The sequence below is a fragment of the Carcharodon carcharias genome, chromosome 16 (genome assembly GCF_017639515.1).
Source record: "Carcharodon carcharias isolate sCarCar2 chromosome 16, sCarCar2.pri, whole genome shotgun sequence".
In the NCBI taxonomy this organism is placed as follows: Eukaryota; Metazoa; Chordata; class Chondrichthyes; order Lamniformes; family Lamnidae; genus Carcharodon; species Carcharodon carcharias.
This window is the reverse complement of record NC_054482.1, coordinates 62,384,507-62,409,591: the sequence shown is the minus strand read 5'-3', so window position 1 is coordinate 62,409,591 and position 25,085 is coordinate 62,384,507. Positions and strand designations below refer to the sequence as shown.

General features: G+C 41.4%; 1 long non-coding RNA gene across 2 annotated transcripts; it reads right to left on the bottom strand.

The window, feature by feature from the left end:
* Positions 1–249: 249 nt before the first annotated feature.
* Positions 250–24,519, bottom strand: LOC121289314. 2 transcript variants are annotated; one of them, XR_005945536.1, is made up of 3 exons: positions 24,428–24,519; positions 5,505–5,606; positions 250–2,029 (listed from the first exon to the last, which is right to left on the bottom strand). It is a non-coding gene; the product is annotated as an uncharacterized LOC121289314 (long non-coding RNA). The 2 variants fall into 2 exon arrangements; XR_005945537.1 differs by having other exon boundaries at positions 250–1,898.
* Positions 24,520–25,085: the final 566 nt, after the last annotated feature.

Below are 25,085 nucleotides of genomic sequence, written 5' to 3'. Positions count from 1 at the left end.
GACCTTTCCATTCAGTTCTCCAAGGTCTACAAGTCATCGCTAAATGCTTTAATGTGGGGAGGGATAAAAATGACTCCCCTATCATACCACTCCATGTTTGATTGTAACAGGGTTTTTTTGTGAATTTAGAGATGTGCTTTGCCTGTACTGCAGAAGTCCCACTAGATACGTTTTCAGATTATAAAGAATTGGCCAGACAGGTTTTCTAAGTTTAAATACAGAACAAGATAAGTTTTATTGACACTGCTTTCTGAATTAAGAAAATAGGTAAATCACAAACACCATTCATAAATCACACATATTCCCTAGGCCCAAACATACACTAGTACAGATGCTAGCATAAGAAGATAGGCTTAAAGATGTTTTACAGTTTGTAAAGAAGATAAACAAAGAAATATACTGTTAACTGTCCTTTGGCTGGTCTTAACACAATGAGCCAACCTTGCGGACATCTTATTCAGTTGTCTTCCTGGCGTAGTTGTATTGAGCAGTTTTCTCCCCCCAAAAGATCTCAGTTTGCAGTAAATTCCTCTTTTCAGGCACAGTACTTTCAAGAGAGAGAGAAAAACAGCTGCCTTGCAGCTTTTCAGTACAGCATTCTGATCTGTCCTTGCGTTCTCTCTGACTTGGTGATACAGTTCTTAAAAGCCCTGCTGGTTATACATTCCAGAGGAATTCAATTACCATTTCTGCTGCAGTCATTGTTTGTAGAACAGTTAATTCTGATGGCTCATCTCAAAGTTTTGAAGAGTTTCAAGATAGTATGAAAGCCAACAGGAGATGACGTCTTTCGCACTTCTCGAGATGGGGGGATGGTTGGGTGTCTGTTCCATTTTCATCCTGCGTGAGTCGAATACAGGTTGTTTTTTCTGATCGGCTGGCAGTCCTCCATTATATTAATAAGATTACAGTTTATTGGTTGTATTTTAAATCCAGCCAGAAAAAGGACAATTAGAAATTGTATATTTTTTAAATTGTATATTTTGTAACAAGGCAGTTAATGCCTGTAGTGCTCCCTATAACTGGGGACAGGTGCAGATATCCCTGCAGATCCATGATGTACCTACAAGCATTCTTTTCTTCAATACAGTGTGCCCCCAACTCCCTCCCCCGACAAGATCATTTCAGCATGTTGGCATGCTCCAGATCTGCAGGGTCTAATCCTGGCATTCCACTCAGAAACAGTATGATCATTTTTACACTCCCACATCTTCTGGCATCCTTGTGTTCTGTGACTCATCAGTGAAAATTTCTCATTTAAATGAATTCACTCTGTGTTTGCCTCTCCATGCTGGTGAAAGGTAGCGGAGAGGGTTGGGGGGCAGGTTATGATGAAGTGGCAGGTGTTTTTGGGTCACTCACTTCTTCTGAGGCCCCAAGTAGTTGTATCTCGAGGCCTTCTTACTTTTGAGCTTGTATTCCATTTGCAGAAGTAAAAAGGAATTAAGGATCAGATTTCTTTCAGTCTGCTCTACTGAGGTTTGCAACCACCGATAGGAAAATATAGGAAACACTTACACTGCTTTCACCATACAACATCTATGTGCTCAGAAAGGACCTACTCATCCAAGCTCTCCAACTCTACCGTCCCACACTTTGGGTTGAAATGGTGCCCAGGATCTTGACAGCCTCTTCTTTGTGGGTGTAACAGAAAGGTAGTCCTCCACCTGTAGCTCTTTATTCTTGGCTATAATTGGCAATCCTTTGCTTGAGGAAGGGGCTGTTTCAGTCTTGTGTTATATTCTCCTACCCTTCCTTTACTATTAATGTAGTCTTTTACCCCGTAAAATGGAATAATAGAAACAAACACTGATATGAAAGGCGTGAAAAGTGGTTGACGAAAAAACAAGCATGCACGTTCCTTTGTCTTGCAGCTCTGTAGTTATCCTGTAGGAATGCTGTGCACAAAGGATTAAGACAGAAGACAGGGCAGATTAGAAAATTTTGTTTCAGGATGACCATACTTTCTGACCCAGGATTCCTCTTCAAAGGATTGAACACATGCCAGTTAATGGACATGAGTTGATAACTACAAAAAGATAAAAACAAAAAATTGCGGATGCTGGAAATCCAAAACAAAAACAGAATTACCTGGAAAAACTCAGCAGGTCTGGCAGCATCGGCGGAGAAGAAAAGAGTTGACGTTTTGAGTCCTCATGACCCTTCAGCAGAACTGGTTGAATCTAAGGAGAGGGGTGAAATTCAACCAGTTCTGCTGAAGAGTCATGAGGACTCGAAACGTCAACTCTTTTCTTCTCCGCCGATGCTGCCAGAACTGCTGAGTTTTTCCAGGTAATTCTGTTTTTGTTATGAGTTGATAACTGCTTCTTTCACAGATATGGCTACAGCTGATGAGACAATTTGTTATTTTTTTCAGCCATTTAAAACAACCATTGCAGACTGCAATGGTTCAAGAAGTCTCCCACCACCACCTTATCAGGGTAATAAATGCCAGCCTTGCCCACAATAACCAAGAATGAACAAAAAATAAAACACTTCAGAAGAAGAATCTAATTGAAAAAGACAGAGACTAGCAGAGTTTGCTCTGTCCTAGTTTGATTAAAGCATTTGTCCTCTGTTTTGTTTATAATGGAAACTTCCGTGACATGAATTCTGTAAGCAGCACAGCTTTAATTATTTTCCAACTTCTTTCAGAAGAGATGTGCATCCCTTCTCCATTACCTAGCATCAGCACACACATGGAATAGCATAAAAAATGCTTCTGAATGTTTGATAAGTCATTGTTTGCAAAGAAATTAACTAAGGACTGTGCTATGGAATATGCATTTTATTAAGTCAATTGTGCCCCTAATTTTTGTCAGGTGGCATAATGAAATCATATTACAGCACTTAACATTCTGTTTTTCTGACATCTGGGATGCCACCGTTAGGAACATAGATTGGAATTTTTGTTGAGCCACTAGGAGTGAGCTTGTCGGCTGCAAAATGCAGTTTGGCTGGAAGCCTGATGTTATGATGTCATCAGTTCCATATTTTTTCACAGCAGGAACCTTGGAGGGTGGACTTCTGACAATGGGACTGGACATCAGTTAAGGTATCTAAAATTCCAGTTAACTCATTTTATAATGCATTTCTAATTTTATCAATGGCACATGGGAACCATGAGGCTTCAAAGCCCCACCTGGTTAAATTGAGAGTTCACTGATGCCTTTGCCAGCCAACCATCCAGCGAGCTAATGTGCCATAGAAGGAAGGGTGAGGGCATTGCAGGACAATAACAGAATGGGGCTGGGAGTGTAAAGTTGCCAGCACTAAGGGGCTGTGCTGAAAGGGTCACAGGGGCAGTGGCTCTTGTTCCCAAGTGACTAGACAGGGAAAGGTCTGGGGGAGATCAGCTGGACAATACATGCAGGACTAAGAGAGCCTAGCCTGCCATCAGCCTAATCCACCCAATTTTCATGTCCATCTCCAAGGAGGAAAAGCAGCTCAGATGATGGAGGTCCAGGTACCAGCCAGGGCACAACAGGAACATTAGAAGCAGCAAGAGGGCCATCCTCTGGGCAGAAGTGCCTTCTGTGCAAAGGAGGGCCTATCCCCAGGAGAGGGTCTAATGTACATGGCTCAACTATCTCTAGATGTCTGAGCAGCACTTTCAGCGCAGATTGAGACTTTCCATGGAGGTCATCACGCAAATCTGTGCCATGCATCAGGACGAACTGAGACTCGTGGGGGTTGGTGGACACCTTATGTCTGTAATCTGGAGATCAGTGTGGCTCTCAACATTTACACCTTTGGATTTTTCCAGGGATCCACTGGGGACATTTTTGGGATCTCCCAGGCTGAAACCTATTGGTGTATCAGGGTGGTAAAAAAAAGAGGGACAGTGGTATTGTGCGCTACGGACTGACACGGACTGTCAGGTGAAGAGGCCCATTAGCTTCAGGGCCATTGCTGGGTTTCCACAGGTGCAGGATGTGAAAACAGGTCTTTCAGGCATGTGCATGGTTTCTGGTATGCTGTCACAATGCCTATATACTAAGGCAATCCTAGATGTCATAGATTTTCTGCTCCCCCTCACCCCTGCATGTTCCTTAGGATTCATCCGTGAAGTTAAGGGTTACCCATTGAAGACATGGCTATTCGCACCTGTAAGGAACCCACATACTGCAGCAGAGAAGAAGTACAATGGCTGCTATTGGTTCACCTGAGCAACTATCAAGCAGGTCATTGGGTTGCTTAAAATGTCATTGGCCTTGGCTGTCATAGTCCTTCATCAGCTGCTTGGATACATCTGTGATGTACTAACCAGCTTTGGACCCTGAACCTAGCCACAATTGCATACCTACTGGTATGAGAGTATCTACGCTGGTGGAAGGGAATGATGTGATACTGCACTCTCTGAGAATCCCTCCTCCTCCTCGGAGGTGCCAGGTTGGCCCCCAGACTCTTTAGTTCCATGTCCTTTGCGATGACTCTGACCAGCATAAGAGGACACAAACATTGAGGGGTTCAGTGTTCCCCATTTCCTCATTCCCACAATGTCTGATGTCGAGTTTCATTTGTCCGTATTGGACACATGAGCACTGCAGCTCATGCATTAACCTGTTGCATCTTTCCACCCCTGTACTCATTCACTCACTCTTTTGTGATGACAATCCTGTTTTCCCCATCAGCAACTGAACATTGCCCTTATACCAAGCCGGTTCCAAGGTGCTTCCTCCATTGGGGTCAGGGATGCCTCCACCAGTCTTGGCTCTCTAGTATTGTGTGTCCATGAGCTGGGACATGTTTTTAATTCAAAAATAAAATTTTTATTTGATGTTTATTTGCTTTAGGATACCTCACCCGCCCGTGGATGAGGTTTCCTAAAAAGTGCAAAGGCCGCTTGGTCTTTTCGCCTGCCCGTCAAACATTAGGTTGGATGGGCAGTGTAAATTTGAATTTAATTAGCTTCTTAATGACCTTAATAGGTCTTTTAATTGTTGGCAGGCGCTCAGCCAACTCCGACGTGCACCCACCAAATAACATATCGCAAGACTGCACAATGACTTCGGGACGCTCATCTGACATCCTCAGGTGTGTTGGGCATGCATAGCATTATATTCTGCCCATAGTTACCATTACTGAGACTAGCTTTATATTCTAGATTTTATTAATTGAATTCAAATTCCACCAGCTGCCGCGGTGGGATTTGAGTCCATGTCCCCAGGGCATTAACCTGGGCCTCTGGATTACTCATCCCATGACATTACCTCTATGGCACCATCTCCCGATCTTGTTGTGGGTCCTAGCTTGGATTAAAACAAAAGTTAGACATAAAATCGAGTACATAGATAAAGTGGCCATAATAATGACCAAGACAATGCTGTTTGACTGTTCTTATGGAAAATTGTACTGAAATGGGGAATTCAGTGTTGCTAAAAGTACAGAACACATGTAACAAAAACACAATTTGATTTATTCAGTGACTGTAAATAGTGTTTTACATGGCATAAGATCTTTGTTGTACACTCTGGCCTCATACATGAAGAGTGGTCACTTACTTGGGTAATTAGTGCCTGTGGAATTATATCCTGTCATCACCAACACCTTCTGGAGACGGGATTGAGTAGGAAAAATGCAGTATAACTGGGCAGAGTGTCATTCTGTATGAAATTAAAATGATTCCAATTAGCAAACCGGCTCCAAAATAGTCCTGAATCAGAACTCATTAATTGTTGCAGAAAAATTAAGGGTGACATGTTGTGTTAAAAACTTTGTGAAGCATATTAATATTTGACAGAATCCTGTTGTAACCCCACAGCCTTCACCAGAAAGAGAAGCATTTACACCGTGTGGTTTCAAGTGAAATATTACATCCTAAACAATGTCAATTCAAAGTACAGCTGCATCAGCTGCTATTGTAAAAATTAAAATTATTGGTTAATAGTATTAGAGCCAAAAATAGACGTTTTATGCAAATTAGACAGTCAATTTGTTTTAAAAGCAGACATTTACAGGAGATGGAAATGAATGTGTTGGAGAATCTGATCAGCCTTTGCCAACATCAATTAGAAATCCAAATGTTTGGTGATGGTTGTCAGATGATATTTTCTGATCCTTGTTTTCTATTATTTAATAGGGGGATCTTAATTCCCTAAGGGGTTTACATTTTTATTAATAAGTAAACAATTGCTCATCAACGTATTGTGTAATAATTGGTTTTTCCTGTTGTTTTATGCTTTGATTTTACTTCTTAAACAATTAAATAATCACTAATACAGTTGCAAAGAGTTAGTTTAATGCGATTCAATATTAACAGTTTGTGTGTATTTTATATTTAATTTTACATTCATTATAAAGACAAAGTAATTAATTGCAGTTAAAATAATGTCAAATGATATGTTTTGAAATTGCTTTCCATTTTCTGTGATATAAACTGCAATTTTCTTCATCCAGGCTTTGATTAGATTTGATCAAAGAAAGACCAAAAAAGGGTTTTTCTTAGCTTTTTTTCTGGTTTTCTCCTCCTTTCCTGAAGGAACTAACATCTGAAATGATCTAGTTTTACAGGTCCTCTAAGTTATTATTTTTCATGATGTAATAGAGCCCTGATTTTCCAAGTGAAGCAAAAATGGGTTTGAGTTTGGTGTGTGAAGTAGGCCACAGAAAGATTCTTGATGGGATACTGCTAATTTATTTTGACCATTTTTTCAACAGAAAAGATTTTCAGAGTGGAATTATTTTGATCTTAGCTCTTTACAAAAGTTGAATGAGCATTTGATATTATTTCCCCATAGGCTATAAATAATAAACCATTTGTTAGAATAATCCAGCCATCAACAAAAACCTCAAATCTATTGGGCGGTATTTAACAGAGGTAATAAGGTTCTCGTCTGCCAGCTGGAGAGCCGGCGAGGGCACCATGTCAGCTCTTTTAGGGAAGGCATGCCATATTAAGCACCACACAGGCACTTAACTGGACAGTAGCGGGCCTTCCCCAGGATCAAGGACCTGTGGTGTGCAAGTCTCATCCACCAAGAGTTGCTGGCCAATCAAAGGCTAGCAAATTTGTTGAACAGCTGTGCCACTGGAGAGACAGCAGCTGCTGTCAATACGACACCCACCTGCTACTTAGTATTGTTGCCAGAGCCCAGATTACAGCTGAGTGATGGCAGGAGGGGGTTTGGCATCAAAAGAAGGGGGTGGTTCTCAGCGGCTCCCCATTCACAATGCCAGGTCCCTTGATAAGTCACTGAGTGCCTTTGAATGAGGAACCCAGCCCAGGATCCTACAAGAAACCCCATATGGGTTTGCTTGTCGTGCTCCCTGCATGGTGAGAACCCCCCCATCCTCCAACCACATCGCCATTAATAACAGCAGCACCAGGATGAGGCTATTAAGCAGGCATTAACTGCCCACTTAAATGCCTCAATTGGTGGCAGGGCAGGAAAGCCAACCACGAGCCTTCCTGCCATGAACATATCGGGGTGGAGGTGGGGAGGCAGTGAGGTCCCCACCCGCCACCCTCCCACCTGATTAAATGACCCCTGCACCATACAACTCACCATGGGGCAGGGCATTAAATTCCAGTCTTTCTATTGGAAAGTCTTTGCTCCTACTGACTGAACAAGAGGGCAATAAGATAGAGATGGACACAGGCAGTGAGACTTTTAAGACAGGAAGGCTGAAAAGGCAGTGAGGTTTCTAAAGAGAAAGCTCTAAGGGATTTCTCTGTATTGAAGAAATAAGAAATGCCAAAGGACAAATAAAGATCAATTTTGCTTTAAGTCATATAAAAAGACTCACTGAGGGTAACATGGCATTTTTTTAATCCTTTATTAATACAGGAAGATAAATTGTGCTGTAAGTCTAATGATAAATGCTGTTCTGTATATTAATCATACTGTGAAGTAAAACAGGATAACAATTTGTCTCTGCCCTTGTCTCACCAAGCCCTTGCTTGATACACTTCTGGAGAGGCTGAAGCAGTACATGTACAAAAGAAACAAATATCCAGTTCAGGTCACAAGGGGGTACTATTGTTACACCCAGGTCACACAAACACACAAGTAGACATGCCCAATGTGAGTCAACTCCCTTTAAAAAGAAGCTTGCACCACTTCCAGCTTGATCCTTATTTATTTAAACACCATTCTTGTAGTACATGTTGCTTTTTTTATGTGCAGTACTTAACATCTGTATGTATTGAATTTCACCTGCAATTTTTCTGTCTACTTGCGTGTTTATGTTTTCTCCCATTCATTGGCCTGGAATTTCAACAAGTTGGGATGGCTTGACAGCCCTTTAAAAGTGGCAGGCAGGTCCTGATTCTGGCATTCCAGACCCCATTCCCGGACTGTCTGATTTTAACGAGTGCCTTTAAAGGATGCGAGCTGTTTCCAGTAAAAAGCCCACATCTGGTACTCCCAATCTGGCCAGCTCCATTGAGGAGATAAGCATGTACTGCTCCTTCACAATTTTCATGGAGTCAGGCCAGGTGTTTAAAGAGTCATGGTTCACGGCCCCTCAGAGGAGTCGGAAGCCCTAATCTGCATGAGGGCACCTTTTTAAAAGGAAGTTCAAAGGGTCCTCCTCATGCCCCCACTCACCCCCATGCTCTCTCATGCCCCATACTAAGCTTTGCCCTTCTATCCACCCCCATGGCCCATCTTGCTCCCTATGCCAAGCTATGACACTTCTATGCTGATACATTGTCTGGAACCAATGGACCTTGTAGTGACAGTAGAATGTGTAAATAAAAAAAAGCTTTAAACAAGTAATTCATTCATAACTTTCTTTTATGCTGAAAAAAGTCTTTTTACTGCAGCTGATAAAAGTGTCAATCATCCAGACTTTTTAAAGTATAAATAACAAAAACCATAAACCTTTGAAACCACTTAACCTTTCGTAAACAAACATTGTGGAATTGACAGCATAGATCAGAGAGCCTGAGCTGTTAACCAAACAATGTTTTCTCTGGGACACAGCTGTTTCAATAAACTTAATTGATGTCTGGGCTCTAAGCCAAGCCTCATTATATATGCTTGGCTGAGAGCCCAGACAACCATTAGAGTAATAAAACAACTGAGCCTCACTAAAATACCTCAGCATAACAAGGGCCAATGAGCATGGAAGTGCCTTGGCTTGGAATGAGGAGCCATTAGGGGTAGGTGAAAGGTCAGAGCTTGGCATGGGGGCATGAGGGTCCCTAGCGAGTGGGTGGATGGTTGAAGTGGCGTGGACGAAGCATAGGGTGTTTGGGGGATGAGGGGGTGTGAAGGGTGAGGGCTGGAGAGCCTTTTTGTTTTTATTTTAACTGGGACTAAGTCCCAGAGCATCAAAGCAGGCCTTTTTAAACAGCCCACTTCACACCTGGCAGCCCCTGTTGGCTGCCTCCAAACTTCTTCCTAGGTTGGCTAGGCCCAATCCAGCCTAGACCAGTCCCTGGCAATAAAGATCCCGCCTTTGTGGGCATTTTCTCCCGAGGTGAGTGGGTCGAGCCAGGAATTTTCCTGACTCTTGCAACCTGCCTTGAAGATGAAAATTCATGCCATTATGTCATTTGGACTGAAACGGTCCATGTCCAAATGCAGTAAGGCCAGGATGATATCCAGGCTCGGGCTGAAAAGTGGCGAGTAATGTTCACGTCACACACGTGCCAGGCAATGACCATCTCCAATAACAGAGTCTAACCATTGCCCATTGACATTGAATTCCCACTATCAAAATCCTGGGGATTACCATTGACCAAAAACTGAACTGGACTAGCCATATAAATACTTTGGCTACAAGAGCAGGTCTAGAGGCTAGAAATCATGCAGCAAGCAACTCACCTCCTGACTCCCCAAAGCCTGTCCATTATCTACAAGGCACAAGTCAGGAGTGTGATGGAATACTCTCCACTTACCTGGATGGGTGCAGCTCCAACAACACTCAAGAAGCTTGACACCGTCCAGGGCAAAGCAGCCCACTTGATTGGCACCCTATTCACAAACACTCACTCCCTCCACCACCGATGCACAGTAGCAGCAGTGTGTACCATCTACATGATGCACTGCAGGAACTCTTTAGACAGCACCTTCCAAACACATGACTGCTACCCATTAGAAAGACAAGGGCAGTAGACTCATGGGAACACCACCACCTGCAAGGTCCCCCCCAAGCTGCTCACTATCGCTGGTTCAAAATCCTGGAACTCCCCTTCTAACAGCACTGTGGGTGTACCTACATCACCTTGACAGCAGTGGTTCAAGAAGGCAGCTCAGCACCATCTTTTCAAGGGCAATTAGGGAACGGCAATGAATGCTGGCCTAGCCAATGATGCCTACATCCCGTAAATGAATTTTAAAAATTTCCAAGTTGCCTTCTGCAATTTCATGGTTCCATAGGGAAAAGAGAAGGGCTGTGCAATAAGCATTAAATTGTTCCAGTGAAGAGCTGGTGGGAGAAGTTGGACAATAGGCTCTCTTTCTTTGCTATAAAAAATAGTGGTCTTCTGTGATCCTAATGCCTCACCTGATTTGGCAACATTTGAAAATTTGATAACTTTGCATTAATTAGAAGCAGGAGTGATCTTAACCTCAGAGCACTCAGCACTGTTCAGTACATGCCCTCCAGCCTGACATAACTCATTTAACAACTATTCATTTGCTTTCTGAACTTTGTCAATTTCTATACCCAAGGATTATCTTGAATTTACATAACTTCAAGGTTAATGAATAGCCTTTAGTGCACATCTTTATCCAGTGCCTTTTAGAAGTCCATTGATCATATTTAAGGGCTTTCCACACTCTACTTGGATTATCACTTCTTCAAAAAAAAGCTAAAGAGGTTGAGAAGCAAATTTCCCTTCTGAATCCATGTTGATCGCTACTTTACAAAGTTATTATTGTCAGTATTTAAATTACACTGAACAAAGTGAGGAGGATGATCAAATACAATATAAGTTAGTCCACTTTATTGGACTAGCTGCGACAGTGCAATCTTCAAGTATCCATGGAACAGCCACAGCTCTAATCATAAAAGAGAGTTTCCTATCATGTTAAGCCTTCATTCCACCTACCACATCCTTCTAATTCACCACAGGGGACACATGCCCCCCTCAGACAGCCTGTAGTCACCTGTAATATGTGAGTGACAAAATGCTTTTAACAAGTAATGATTTTATCACTTTTCCTGTGGAGAAGCAGCATCAGCTGCATAGGGAGAACTGTTTTCACTGGGTAACAGGGTTCCCTTGAGAGCAAGATGCTGTAGGTGGCACCCAAGTGGTCATTAGAGCTTTTTGTTTCAAGTCCATGATCTTTATGAAGAGAGAGATTTTCCACTCATTTGCATTTCAGCTGCATCTGACCTGAGAAATTCATGGTGTCTGCATTTATTGAAGGAGAAGATACAATAGTTGTGTGGCTTTTAGGAGAACAAGGCTATCCTTAATGGCTGCAGATGCCATTGAGAAACCTTGAACTTCAGTTGAATATCATCACCCTTTTCTACATGCTTTCATTCTGCGTACACTGCTCGAACCAGGTTTCTTAAAGGGGGACATGACAGCCAGGGAACAGGAAGCAGACAACAATTGTGTACAGTACTTCAAATGGTACCCTCCCTGATCCCAATTTAGATTCCTGATTGTTAGGCTCCACAAGAAATGGAAAACGGAATAGTACAGTTACCTTAATCTGCTCCTGATACTAGCAAAGTTCTTCCCCTTTTGGAATCAGACACAATGGATTGGACTCAGTTGGAAACCTTTCTTTGTGTATCCATCCTTCCTTTAACTGGAAAGCATTTTTATGCCCAAATAGAGCCACCCTCTGTTTGTGCACTTACTACAATAGGGGCTCTCCATTACAAGGTTTAGCTGTGCCGTCTGAATCTCTTTGTTACCTTTAATCTTTCCTTTAATGGAGTGATGAAACCCCTTCAGAACTGCTGCTTTGTCAACATTTCTGCTCCCCAAGTGTACCACATGCCAAGCTCTGCTAACAACATTTTCATAGAACCATAGAAGCTTACAGCACAGAAAAAGAGCATCCCCATAGCCTTGTGTCTTCCTCTGCCTCAGATATTTATTTCAATTTTCCTCACCCCCTTCTGTGGTAAAATATTTAATCCACCAACAACCCTTACTGACAATAAACCTTATCACTGACTCCATTGCTAAAAGGAAGACTTTCCCTGAATGCACTACTGATGATTTAAAAAACACTATTATACCTTCTTTTAGTCTTCTCTTTTCCAATGGAAAGAGTCTCAAAAACTTGTACCTCTCTTCATAATAGAATTTTCCGTTCTGGTCATCATCCTGCTGCATTCACTCTGGCTATTATCTAAGGCTTTAATGTCTTTTCTGTAATGGAGTGCCAGTATCCTTTTCAAATGCACCATGGATCAGCTGACATCCACTTTTGCTAAACTAAGAACATTAGGCTTTTTTCTGTAAGGTTTCAAACATGAAAAAAGGTTAATTGAATTGTGAAACTTTACAAAGATAGTAAATTATTGAAAGCTGAATTGTTGCACTTCCCCAGGAGTCATGACATTAAGGGCAAATTTTTCCCCGTGCATAACAGCTTGCAGGGCAGATTATCATGAGCAGCTTGTGCCTGAATATGAGAAAAATGTTTTCACTCTGTCAAGCCCTTCTCCCAGTTGCAAAAGAGAAAAGTCTATCTTGCTGCATTTCTGAGTGTGGCAAAATTGGTAACCTGCTTTGATAAGCTTCAAAATAAGTTGCAATGCATTTCTGTAAATCAAAAGGCAGAGATGGATGACATTGATCTTATTAGAGCCTTAATCAAAAATTGATTTAGCAAGTTTTCATTCATAGCATGTGCATGCATTTGATCTATACTAAAAATAATTGCTCTAAGTTTGGTTAACTAAAATTAAAGAGAACAGGTATATGTCCCCAGATACTACTAGACAGAGCAACCAATACTACCACACATACATCAATGTAAAAGGTTTCAAGAGGGCGAAAGTCTAACCTGAAGCTGCATAATAATCTTTGATGAATGTGATAAGAGAAAGGTTGCCCAATTTATTTTCTTTTTTTATATTGAAGAACCCAAGTGAAAGATCACAGCTAGCGATTAGCTAAGAAAAGGATTCCTAGAATAAAGCTGTCCAGTTTACAATCTGAACAGTTACCCAAGGTTCCATCTACATGTGCCTCAGGGGAGCAATGAATTAGTCAGCAATGGATCTTTTAAATAAAATCCTCTGAGCAATTTGGACAAATCACAGTATAAGGAGTAAAGTGATTCCTTACAGAAAGAAGGAGAAAAGCAGAAATCTGGTGCTAAATGATGTACCTGTCATTGCATTTCTCTAAAATTGCAAATTATATTGCTTGATTCTTACAGGTACAGCATTGTTAAAAATCACCAGAACAGTTAAAAATCAGGACGAAGGGCAACTACAGATCCAAAAGCACAAGAAATAAAAAACATGTTGGTCTTCCTGTGATCACGCTACCCCACCCCCCTCACAAAGGAAGTCACTTTAAAAATTAAAGGGAAAGAACATTGGTCAAATCTTCAAAAGACAAGGCCTCAGTTGTAGATCATGTACTCCAAAACCACACTATCTGCATCTCATTCTGCACTAATTCCCTGCAATCATCACCTATGACTTTTGTCAGCTTCAGGCTTCTGATTTCCATCCCATAAACACTCCACTTTAATTAAAATTCTATTGCTGCACTAAATCCTTCACTCTTATCATCTTTGTCCTCATCAGCATCTTTCGTCTCTCTGCCTCCTAATGCACTGAATTTAAAATCCTGATTCTCATTTGTAAGTCCCTCCACGATATCAATACTTCCTCTTTCAACATTATGCACCCTCTGCTCTGCTTGTTCAGTTTCATATTCTCTACCCCAAAATATCCTCGTCTCCTTAGGGCACTTACAACAAATGAATTATGTAGAAATAAAAATGGCAACCAATCTTGTGCACAGAAAGGTCCGACACACAACAATGAAGTGGTATCTCATCTATTCCAGTGGCTGAGGAACAAAAATTAGCAAAGATACTGGGAGAACCTCTAGGTCTTATTCAAAGGACTGCCATAAGACTTTTATATCCACCAAACAGGCAGATAGGGCTTGGTTTAACATCTCTCTCAAAGACAACACATTTGAAAATGCAGAATTCCCTCAGTAAAGTGTCAGCCTAGATTATGTGTTCAAGCTCTGACATGGGGCTTGAATCCATTTCTAACCCAAATGTTGAGCCGAGCTGTCATGGTAGATTAATGTTTGGGGAAAGCATTAAACTGCTTCAGGCTGAAAGGTGACCATTAATCAGACATAACAACATTTTAGGTAAGCGGTGTACAAGATATTGATACCTCTGGGACAAGTTACTGATCATGGATGAGGAGAGAGTGGAGCAGTAAACACTTCCCACTGATGGCTTCTTTTGATTTTTAGTTCTTTGGAACTAAAGTTCAAATGTCAATGCAGTCATTTAAGTGCCACTGTCCCTTCATGCAAAGTTAAACCTAGTTAGCAGTATTTCATCTCTTGTAATTTTCTGTAAATTTAGTGATTGAGTGTCATGGAAAAGGAATAATAATCATACCAAGGAGAGGCTGGGGAATCGGTGAAACCTATCTCACCCAAGGTGATTTATGGAAATATCATCAGGCCTGGTGATCTTGAGGGCAAACTAGATCAATGACAGCAATTAGGGGAAACTCATGACAAATAACCCAAGGGAAATGCAGCCCATGGACAGGCCCAATTTGATGTGGGTAAACAGACACATTCACTAATGCTCTACCAAATGAACGGAGAAGGATAAGAAATCCATTATATTTAACGGAATAATCCCTGTGTGACTGCCTGAATCTGATATCATTATAAAAGGAAAAGCTGGGGAAGAGTGATACCTGAATAAGTTCCCAACCCCTTAATTGTCTGTGAAGGGAACTCATCAGTTTTTTTGATGTTTGCCCAGGAGAAATTAGGCATGGGAAGAGCTCTCCAAATTGTACAAGCAACTGTTCTTAACTTCAGTCAGGGATGATTATATCCAACAGGAAATCTGAGCTGGAAAACCATGATATAACAGCTAACTGCCCACATTTGTGTGCTCCCTACCAGCACAATTCAGAAGGTTATTGTTACCTACCTCCCGACACAACCGCGCCTGCCCCCCAACACCACCCCCCCACTCTGCAAACTCATTAATTCCCAGAAATTTTGAGAATGCTTTTCTCCTCTGCGATTCATCTACTCACTTATGCTACTCACTCTGAAGTCTTTGCTGTCCACGGTTGCATTAATTCTAATTAGTGTAATAGCAGTTGTAGAACTCAACAGCAGAGAAACTCTAAAGATGGATTCAAGAACTAAATGCCAGAGGAGAGGACAGAATAGCTGTCTTCAATGTGAAGCCATCAATTGACCCAATAAGTGGATTAGCAAAACTTAAGTCAATAATGGTGATCAAAGGGGGAAACCTCCATGCTCAGTATCATATCTAAGGCAAAAGATGATGGATGTGGTTATCAGCAGCCAGTCAACATTGCCCAAGGCATTACTCCAGGAATTCTGCAGAGAAGAATCTTTGGCCCAACCATCATCATGAGCTTAGGAGTGCGGCTGTTCACTGAAGATTCCACAATGTTCAGCTATGACGACTGTTCCTGCAATAATGAAGCAACTCATGCCAGCCTACAGCAGCGCCAGAGTAATATCCAGGTTTGGACTGACAGGTGGCAGGTAATATTTGTGCCATGAAAGTGCCAACCAATGATCACCTTGAATAAGAGGAAGACAGACCTTCAGTGGCACCATGATCAACATTTTAAGGGGCCACCATTGAACTGTTCCAACTATATTAGCACATTGGCTGCAAGAACAGGGCTGAGTATGTGTATTCTGCAATGAATGACCCACAAGCTGACCTCTCAGTGCATATCCACCGCCAAAAGTTAAAAGTGTGATTGATTATTCACCACTTGCCTGAATGGATGCAGGTATACTAAGATATAACAATCAGGCAGCGAGCAGTGCAGGCCCTGCTGGAACCAACACAGATAAATAAAGAGGCAGTACTAAGTTTGCGAGGTGCTTACCTCCATGGCAATGAGCCTAGGCATGCTCTGCACCCAGAAAGTGACTGCAACTAATTTCTAACGCTTGGACATTTTAAATTTTGTTTGGGCTCCTTTGGGTGAATTTCTGCTGCAGTTTGTCCACCAAACTTTGACGGAAGGCTATCAAAAAGATGGAAAATGGTGGACAAGCCAGCAGTGCTCTGTAGAAACTTCCCTTCCTAATGACTCAAGAGTTGATCAACGTGTAATTTAGTAGAGACGCTGAGGGATTAGAAATTATATAGGAGAACTTCTGTTTGATTAAGATGTATGAGGCAATAAATTACTGCCTTACTAATTAACTGTTAAAGCCACGGGTCAAATTGTTTAATTAAAGCTCACAAACCATTTAAGACAAAAATGGCTTTTAAGAAATGAAGATGACCATCATTATTTAAATTTTACATATTAACAGTCTAACTGTAAAGACTGAGGAAGACATATGGCACAATTTGTATAATTGAATGTTAATCAACAGAGTTTATTTATTGCAAACTCCAGGAGTGTAATGGACATTGAACCACAAAAACAATTTGCATTTAGATACTGTCCTTAAAAGTCCCAAGACCATTCACAGAGGTAAAAAGGGAAAAAAATAGATATGGGGGGGTGGTTAACCAAAAGCTTTGTGAAGAGAAGGGGTCTTAGAGGGGGAGAAGGAGGTGGAGGATCATAGAACAAATCATAGAAATTTACAGCACATAGGAAGACCATTCTGCCATCGTGTCTGTGCTGACCAACGAGTAGCCATCCAGCCCAGTCCCACGTTCCTGCACTTGGTCCATAGCCTTGTAGGTTACAGCACTTCAAGTACATATCCAAATACTTTTTAATGTTATGAGTGCTTCTGCCACTAGCACCCTTTCAGGCAGTGGGTTCCAGGTTCCCACTACGCCATGGGTGAAAATATTTCCCCTAAAATCCTCTCCAAACCTCCTACCTCTTACCCTAAATCTATGCCCCCTGGTTTTGAATCCCTTATCCAAGGGAGATAGGTCCTTGCTTTCCACTCTATCTAGACTCCTCATAATTTTATACACTTCAATTAGGTCTCTCCTTAGCCTCCTCTGTTTCAATGAAAACAATTGTAGTGTTTCAATTGTTCCTCATAACTAAAATTGTCCAGTTCAGGCAACATCCTCATAAATCTTCCCTGTTCTGTTTCTTGTGCAATCACATCTTTCCTACAGTGTGGTGACCAGAACATGATATCCAGCAGTGGTCTAACCAGCATTATACACAATTCCAGCATAACTTCCTTGCTCCTATAATCTCTGCCTTGGCTAATAAAGGCAAGTATCTAGTATGCCTTCTTGACCATCTTATCAACCTGTTCAGCCACTTTCAGAGATTTGTGGACATGCACTGCAAGGTTCCTCTGTCCCTCAGTATCCTATAATTTATTGGTCATTCCTTTGCCTTGTTAGCCTTTCCTAACTGCATTTACTCACACTTCTTCAGATTGAACTCTCTGTTTGCCACTGTTCCACCTAGCCTAGTGGTTAGCCTATTGAGGTTTTCCTTAAATCTACAATTTTCTTCTTCATTATCAGCCACACAGAAAACTTCTTAATCATACTCCCCACATTCAAATCCAAATCATTGATATACAGTTTACAACAAAAAGAGAGGGACATAGTCCTGAGCCCTGTGGAACCCAATTGGAAACAGTCTTCCAGATATAAAAAATACCCAATGGCCACTACTCTTTACTTTTTGCGTCCTAGCCTATTTTAGATCCAACTTGGTAATTTGCCTTGGATTCCATGGGCTTTTACATTTGTGACAAGTGCCATGTGGGAACCTATCAAAAGCCTTGCTAAAATCAATGTAGACTACATCAAATGCATTGACACTCCATGTTACCTCCTGAAAAAATTCAATCGTTTTAGTCAGACACAATGTTACCTCAAGAAACCAATGTTGACCATCTTTGATTAATCAGTGTATTTGTTAATGAAGATTTATCCTGTCCCTCAGAAATTTTTCCAATACTTTTCCCACCACCGAGGTTAGGCTGACTTTTTATTCATTTTTTAAAATTCATTCATGGGATGTGGGCTTCACTGGCTGGGCCATCATTTATTGCCCATCCCTAGTTGCCCTTGAGAAAATTGTGGTGAGCTGCCTTCTTGACCCACTGCAGTCCATGTGGTGTAGGTACACCCACAGTGCTGCGAGGAAAGGAGTTCCAGGATTTTGACCTAGCGACAGTGAAGGAATGACGATATACTTCCAAGTAAGGATGATGAGTGACTTGGAGGGGAACTTCCAGGTGGTGGTGCTCCCATGTGTCTACTGCCCTTGTCCTTCTAGATGGTAGTGGTCGTAGGTTTCGAAGTTGCTTTTGAAGGAGCCTTGTTGAATTCCTGCAGTGCATCTTATAGATGGTACACACTGCTGCCACTGTGCATCAGTGGTGAATGGAGTGAACGTTTGTGGGTGTGGTACCAATCAAGAGGGCTTCTTTGTCCTGGATGGTGTCCAGCTTCTTCAGTGTTGTGGGAAGTGCACTCATCCAGGGGAGTATTCCATCATGCCCCTGATTTGTGCCTTATAGATGGACAGGCTTTGGGGAGTCAGGAGGTGAGTTACTCAACGCACGATTCCTAGCCTCTGACTTGCTTTTGTAGCCACAGTATTTATATGGCTAGTCCAGTTCAGTTTCTGGTTAATGTTAAACCCCTGGATTACTGGTCTATAATTACGCCATCTATCCCTTTCTCCCTTTTTTAAATAATGGTACAGAATTAGCTCCCGCCAGTCCTCTTGCACCAATCCTGTACACAGAATTAATTTGAAAATAATGTTCAGGGCCTCAGCTATTCTCTTATTTCCCTTACAGCCTAGGCTGCATTTCATTCAAGCTTGGGATTTATCCACTTTCAAAGATGTTAAATCTCTTAATACTTCCTCTTTCATAATGCTAATTTCAATGACTCCCTGTACCATTGGGAATCCAGCTACCCTGGCAAAGTGATCAGCCCACACCTCCTGCTTCTCTTTGGTTAGAGAGATGATGAAGTCTCCTCTCTAGGCCTATAATTCACCTCTCAGATGCAGACCTGGACAGTGAACTGGGAAATGTTGCCCACTCCCATTTGGAAGAATCTGGTTGTGTCGAAATTGAGTGCAATGATGACCTTCACAACCACTCGGAGTGACGTCCTTGCCCTGCTCTCAGCCTGTCCTTTTGAAGAAAGTGGCACAGTTATATGACCATCTACTTGGTGAATTGTAGGTGCCTCAAGCCTTGTCCCTGGCTGAGGTGGAGATAGGAGAAGAACTCTCTGAAAACCCTTGGGGGGTAAGGCAGTACGTGGAGAACCCTCTTCCGCCTTCATCTGTGCCCCCTCACTACAGCCTCTACTTCATCTCACTGTCATGTTGTAGAACAAGAGGGATTGAAATTACAGCCTCCATTGTTGCAGCAGCCTTTCTATGGACAGGTCACAAAACATCTCTGACCACCTTGTCAGAACATAGCAACACTCCCTTCCAAAACCAGCAAGTCACCAGAACTCTTTGAGAAGACCACATCACAGTACTTCCATTGTACTTTAGTAAGTTAAAAGCCCCTCACTGCAAGTTAGATGGCTGGTCCTTTAAATAGTGTTAACTGAAGGTCCGTTGTGCAACTGAAGATACGTTCAGTTGTGAGTGATTAGTCCATGACATTCACTGGATCTGTGTGGTCCAAGTTTGCAGAATGTACACCAAATCAGCCTGAGAGGTTGCATGATGACATGATCTGTCCATATTCAAGGTTTCTGGTGTATGCACGGCCACTCTACAGCATTCTTCCAAGCATGGGGTGCAATATGGGCCATACTTGAAGTGATTGGAAGCTTGACACCTATCATTTTTAGGGCCTCCAGTCGCTATAGCATCGGCTCCAATGATGTTATAGAACCAAATTTTGCTGCTGCTAAGTTTTCTTCTAAACTTGGCTTATGCAATTCAAGCCACTGCCCAACCCAACCATACCACCGAGAGCATGTCTTTGACTTAATATCAGGACCTTCTGGCACCAGCAAATAACTGAGACACATTGAGCCTGGGAGATTGAGTCAGAGAACAGAGAAAAAGTGCACATTCCAGGGCCATGAAGTGATGACAGGAAGAAGGCCTTGGGGGGTGACAACAATTCTTCCATATGCTTCCTGTAAATAGGGAACATATGAAGCTGACAGGTACAAGGGCAGTGAATTCAGAGCTGAATCTTGGCAAGTAGTATGTGGAGAGACCTGAATTGCACAAAAGGAACAAAATTCATTACCGCATTTCAATACAGATAAAAATGATAGAAACATGTTTCTAAAATAGCGATATGATGCAGTAGTCCAATTGAGAATAGCAAAAATTGTGATGTTCATGTTAATGTGGTTAGGAGGACAAGGTTTACTTCAGCAAAAAAATTGACACTGGCTAAGGCCCAGTCTTATTTTTCCTAGTCTCGTTCTTCATTCTTCACTTGTAAGCCTAAATATTTCAAGTTTGATCCTTTTCTCCCTGTCTCCACACGTGTAGGTTTTTGGCTACTTGGGGTAGGATTTTACGTGTCGGCGAGCAGGTGGGGCTTGCTCGCCGACGCGTAAAATGACGCGCGGTGACTTCGGGCAGAACTCCTGACATCACCACGCCCCATTTGAATTTTCAGGTAGACGAGGGTACAGCAAAGTCAGCTGCGTGACCTATCAATGGTCAATTGAGGCCATTGACAGAGTCAATGAAGTAATTAAAGGACCTGCCCTTCCAACCTTAAGGTTGGCGGGCAGTCCAGGAGCCCAGGCGCGAATTAGAAAAAGCATGAAACCTCATTCCCGGCGGGATGAGGTTTCATGTAGGTTTTTAAAAATTTTAATAAAGTTTTTGTAAAAATTATGGACATGTCCCAACTCATGTGACAGTGTCACATGAGGGGGCATGTTAGGAAAATTTTATTTTTTTATTTTTAGCTTTTTTACATTTACAGCTGATCTCCCTGAGACTGCACTTAGCTTCAGGGAGATGAGTGCACTCTTTTGTGTGCATGCACGAAAGAGCGCACTCTCGATTTTGGGATTCCCTCCCACCCGCACAGGAAGTCCATAGCCTCAATTGGCCCGCCCACATAAAATGGCGCCATGCCGATCGGAAGCGCGCCCACTCTTCAACTTCGCCCCCGACAGATGGAAAATCCTGCCCTTGGAAATGATTAGGAGCAGGATCCTATGGTTTGATTTTTTTTTTGTTTCCTGGTTTTACCCGTAGTTAATCAGCTCCCTCAAGAAATTAAATACATTTCGTGAAGTTTATGATGGTACAAAATGAGGAAAATATTAATAGATTCACCTATTGGTTCTCTTATCCATAGTTTCTTATGTTTTAACAAGGAAAGATCAATCAAAAATATGATGTTTGGCAAATATAATTTTGAAAGGGATACTAAAGCTGCTTTGAAGCCAAAATTCCATTAGAATATTTGATAGTTTGAATTAGATCAGTTTGAAAATATTGCAGTTTTAATTAACTACACAATACATTTTTGAATATTGGAGTAAACAAAGGCAGATGATTTAAAGATGTGTGTGTTAAATAGTTAAACTTCATTTTATTTACAAAGCTATTTCAAAATTTCATTTTGATCTGCTGTGTATTACTGTTTTAAAATGGCTAAATAAATGTGATTACTTGATAAATTAGCTATTTTGGAGTCATTTCCTATCTGTGCCATATTTATGACAATTCAATATAAATGTAATGATGTCCATATCTTTTGCAGTGTGCAGCACTACTTCAAGAGGTGGCTATTTCTAAGGATCCAGGGCCACAGCACCATGATAACGGACAGAAATGGTTGATAGAGTATCAGGCACCATTTTGCTGGCTGGAGTGAGATAAGCTCTTGTACCTTTAAATTTAATAATTCAGAATTATTATCTTTTACTTCTTTTTCACTTTTAAAATAGGTTTATTTCTAGCTCCAATTTTCTTCTCTTCTCCTCCCCTGAAACTGTTAACTCAGCCAGAGATGCTGTGCCTTTTCTGCAGCAGGCTCTGATCTTAATCTACTTTGTGAAGGGAATTCTGAATTTCTCTTCATTCTTCTGTTCACTTGTTCTTCGATCCTCTGAGTAAAGCTGAGAATCTTTCTGAATTCTGTGGTTAATCACAGAACCCATGTCAGACCGCTGAGGATGAGCAATATGGCCTCTGAACTGCAATTGCAGTGAAAACTTGAATCCACATTGGCATGGCAAAGCCAAAGGCCAGAGCTCAAATCAGATCTCAGTGTAATAATATCCCCATAATATTAGTCATGCTGTTGAAATATCAGTTCTCATTACATTGTGGTATAAGTGAGGACATTGAACTGTAGTCATTGCTCACATCATTTAGAAGGAAGAGATGTAACAGAGCTACATAATGTAAGTTCTCCAGTTTGTGTTGTCCTGAAATTCCATTGCTCCATTTTCTTCTGCCTTAAAAAGAGGTGATGGGACAATCCATTTTTTTCAATTACAGGAAAATATATTGTCATGGAGGAGTCAGTGGAAGTTCAACAAAAGAAATTAAAGAATCACTGTCATGCCAGTTGGTAATCTATCCATGATCCATTTAGTACAAGGTGGGCTGGCACCATTAGCTTAATATTGCACTTTTGGTACCATCAAAATAAAAATTGTGGCACCAGCCTCACAAGTGCAGTATCAGTAGCTGAGGCAGAGGGACCAGAAATATCAGCTTCCCTGTCTAGATAATCTCAGTTGGGGCAACAAGAAAGATGCTACAATTGGCTTTGTATGCCTGAGTCACGGGACACCAAGGTTCTAACTGGTTATTACTATTTAGCGACCGTTTCTATGTGTCATGTAAAGATTGGATACGCCTTGGCCGTAATAGTCTGATAATACCCAAGGATTGATTTTAATCTAACCCACCAGGCCCGATGCCCATATTACACACTGCCTGATTTTAGGCCAGGTGGTTTAGGTTAATGGCGTTCATACTTGCATAATCGCCACTTGCACAAGAGTAACTAGCATCTGGGCTCAGTGCATTCAGGGGAGGAAGGGAGGAAAACCGAACATTATCATATCTGAAACAAAAGCAAAAATACCTGGAAAAACTCAGCAGGCCTGGCAGCATCCGTGGAGAGGAACACAGCCAATGCCTCGAGTCCGCATAATTCAACAGAACAGGACTCGAGGCATTGGCTGGGTTCCTCTCCACGGATGCTGCCGGGCCTGCTGAGTTTTTCCAGGTGTTTTTGTTTTTGCTTTGGATTTCCAGTGTCCTCAGTTTTTTGCTTTTATCATCATATCTGTCCAAGCCAGATCTGGGCCGCAGGTTAATTCTAAGTGCACCATTCTCATAATTTCTTTTACGTTTACCACAATGTTGGCTCTAAATGTTGCAATGTTGTTTGCTTGTGTACAGAAGTTTAGGTTTAATAATTAGTTACAATTAATTTGTAGATTAGTTATACGTATATTAATCAATTAACCCAATATGATATTCTGCTTAATTGCAAACAATGTAAGACACTAGAATCACATGACTGGCTCTTCATTTGTAGTCACATCCTCACTTGACAAGTGAAAAACACCACATGGCCCCAATTCATGCAAAGCTCTACTTTTATGGTTTGATTCCTGGACAAATGTCATGAGACCCATTGCTTTATCTTTATGGTTTTATCACAGAGCAAGTACTATGAAGTCAGTCAAGATTGATTGGATCTGATATCGTGCCGTTATACTCCCGACAAATTGACACTTATTAATTTGTATTCCCCTAAGATTCAGAAGCCTATTGTGTGAAGTAAAACAGCTGAGGCTTCAAACCTTTAGTTCTATGCCCAGAGAATTAGTTTAGTCTTTTAACCTATAATACTTTAAAAAAAGCAGTCACTTTCCTTCACAATATATAACAATCTTTGGTTCCGTAAGCTTAGAGTTAAGTTTGTAATTAGTTTGTGCAACTATGTAGTTCTCACAACTTTTATTACTAGGAACATAGGAACATGCATTAATTGAATGTGTCCTACTGTATTTTGTAAGTGCATCTTGCTATCTCAACGTTAACATACTCATTATCTTTATGCATTCATTTTATATGTACTTTGCAATTTGTATTAGTTTAAGGCTATGTACCCCTTTGAATTCTTTTAGTTAACTTGTCCAAAGCACTGGCAGATAAGACAAAAGTGTATACTAGCAAAGCAGTTCCTGTAACCAAAACATATTGATAGGCGCCTGCCCTCATGAGAATTCTACAGGATATCTATACATCAGTTAGACATTTTGGACAATGAATCCAAATGTCAAACGGTGGAGCTTGATATCACACGTTCTTATTATTTCAAATAAGCGGACAAAGAAAATACCTTGAGGCACTTCACAATCTCAGTAGAAAGCCATAAAATTTAGTGGAAAAAAAACAGGAAAGCCATAATTAGAGGCTGGTCCCACAAGTAGCTGACACATTAGAGAGCCAGTCAGGAGACAATAGGAAATGACATCAGTAGAGGATCATTCCTCCTTAAGAAACCAATCATAAACTGATCATGCGCCACCTAAACCAATCAGGGATCGATCATGTGCTGCTCGAGCCAATCAGAGTTCAGGAACATCACTGATCATGCACATGGGTTGTGGCTGGCTGCCAGGTGCACTGAATTGGAAACAGAAGACGAAAGATTGCTTTCCAGCTGGGAGCTGAATACCACAGGACTGACAGAGACCACGTGTTGCCTTACACCCTAGGCTGAATTGGGAAGCAAGAACTATGTTAAGCCATTAAAGTTGCTGCCTAACTTTAAGTATTACCTTTATTTCTTAATAAATGTTTCCCGTGTTATATCACTGGATTGCCTCCTATTGTCTGAAACATTTAAAGTCTGAAAAGAACTAATTAACACTGAGTGGGTGCAGACTCATGGATTTGGAGGTTAAACACCCCCAATAACTTACATCTCCTATTTTAACAAAGCTTCATGCATTTCCAACAGACATTCCAAACATAAATGAAGAGAGCGAAGGAGC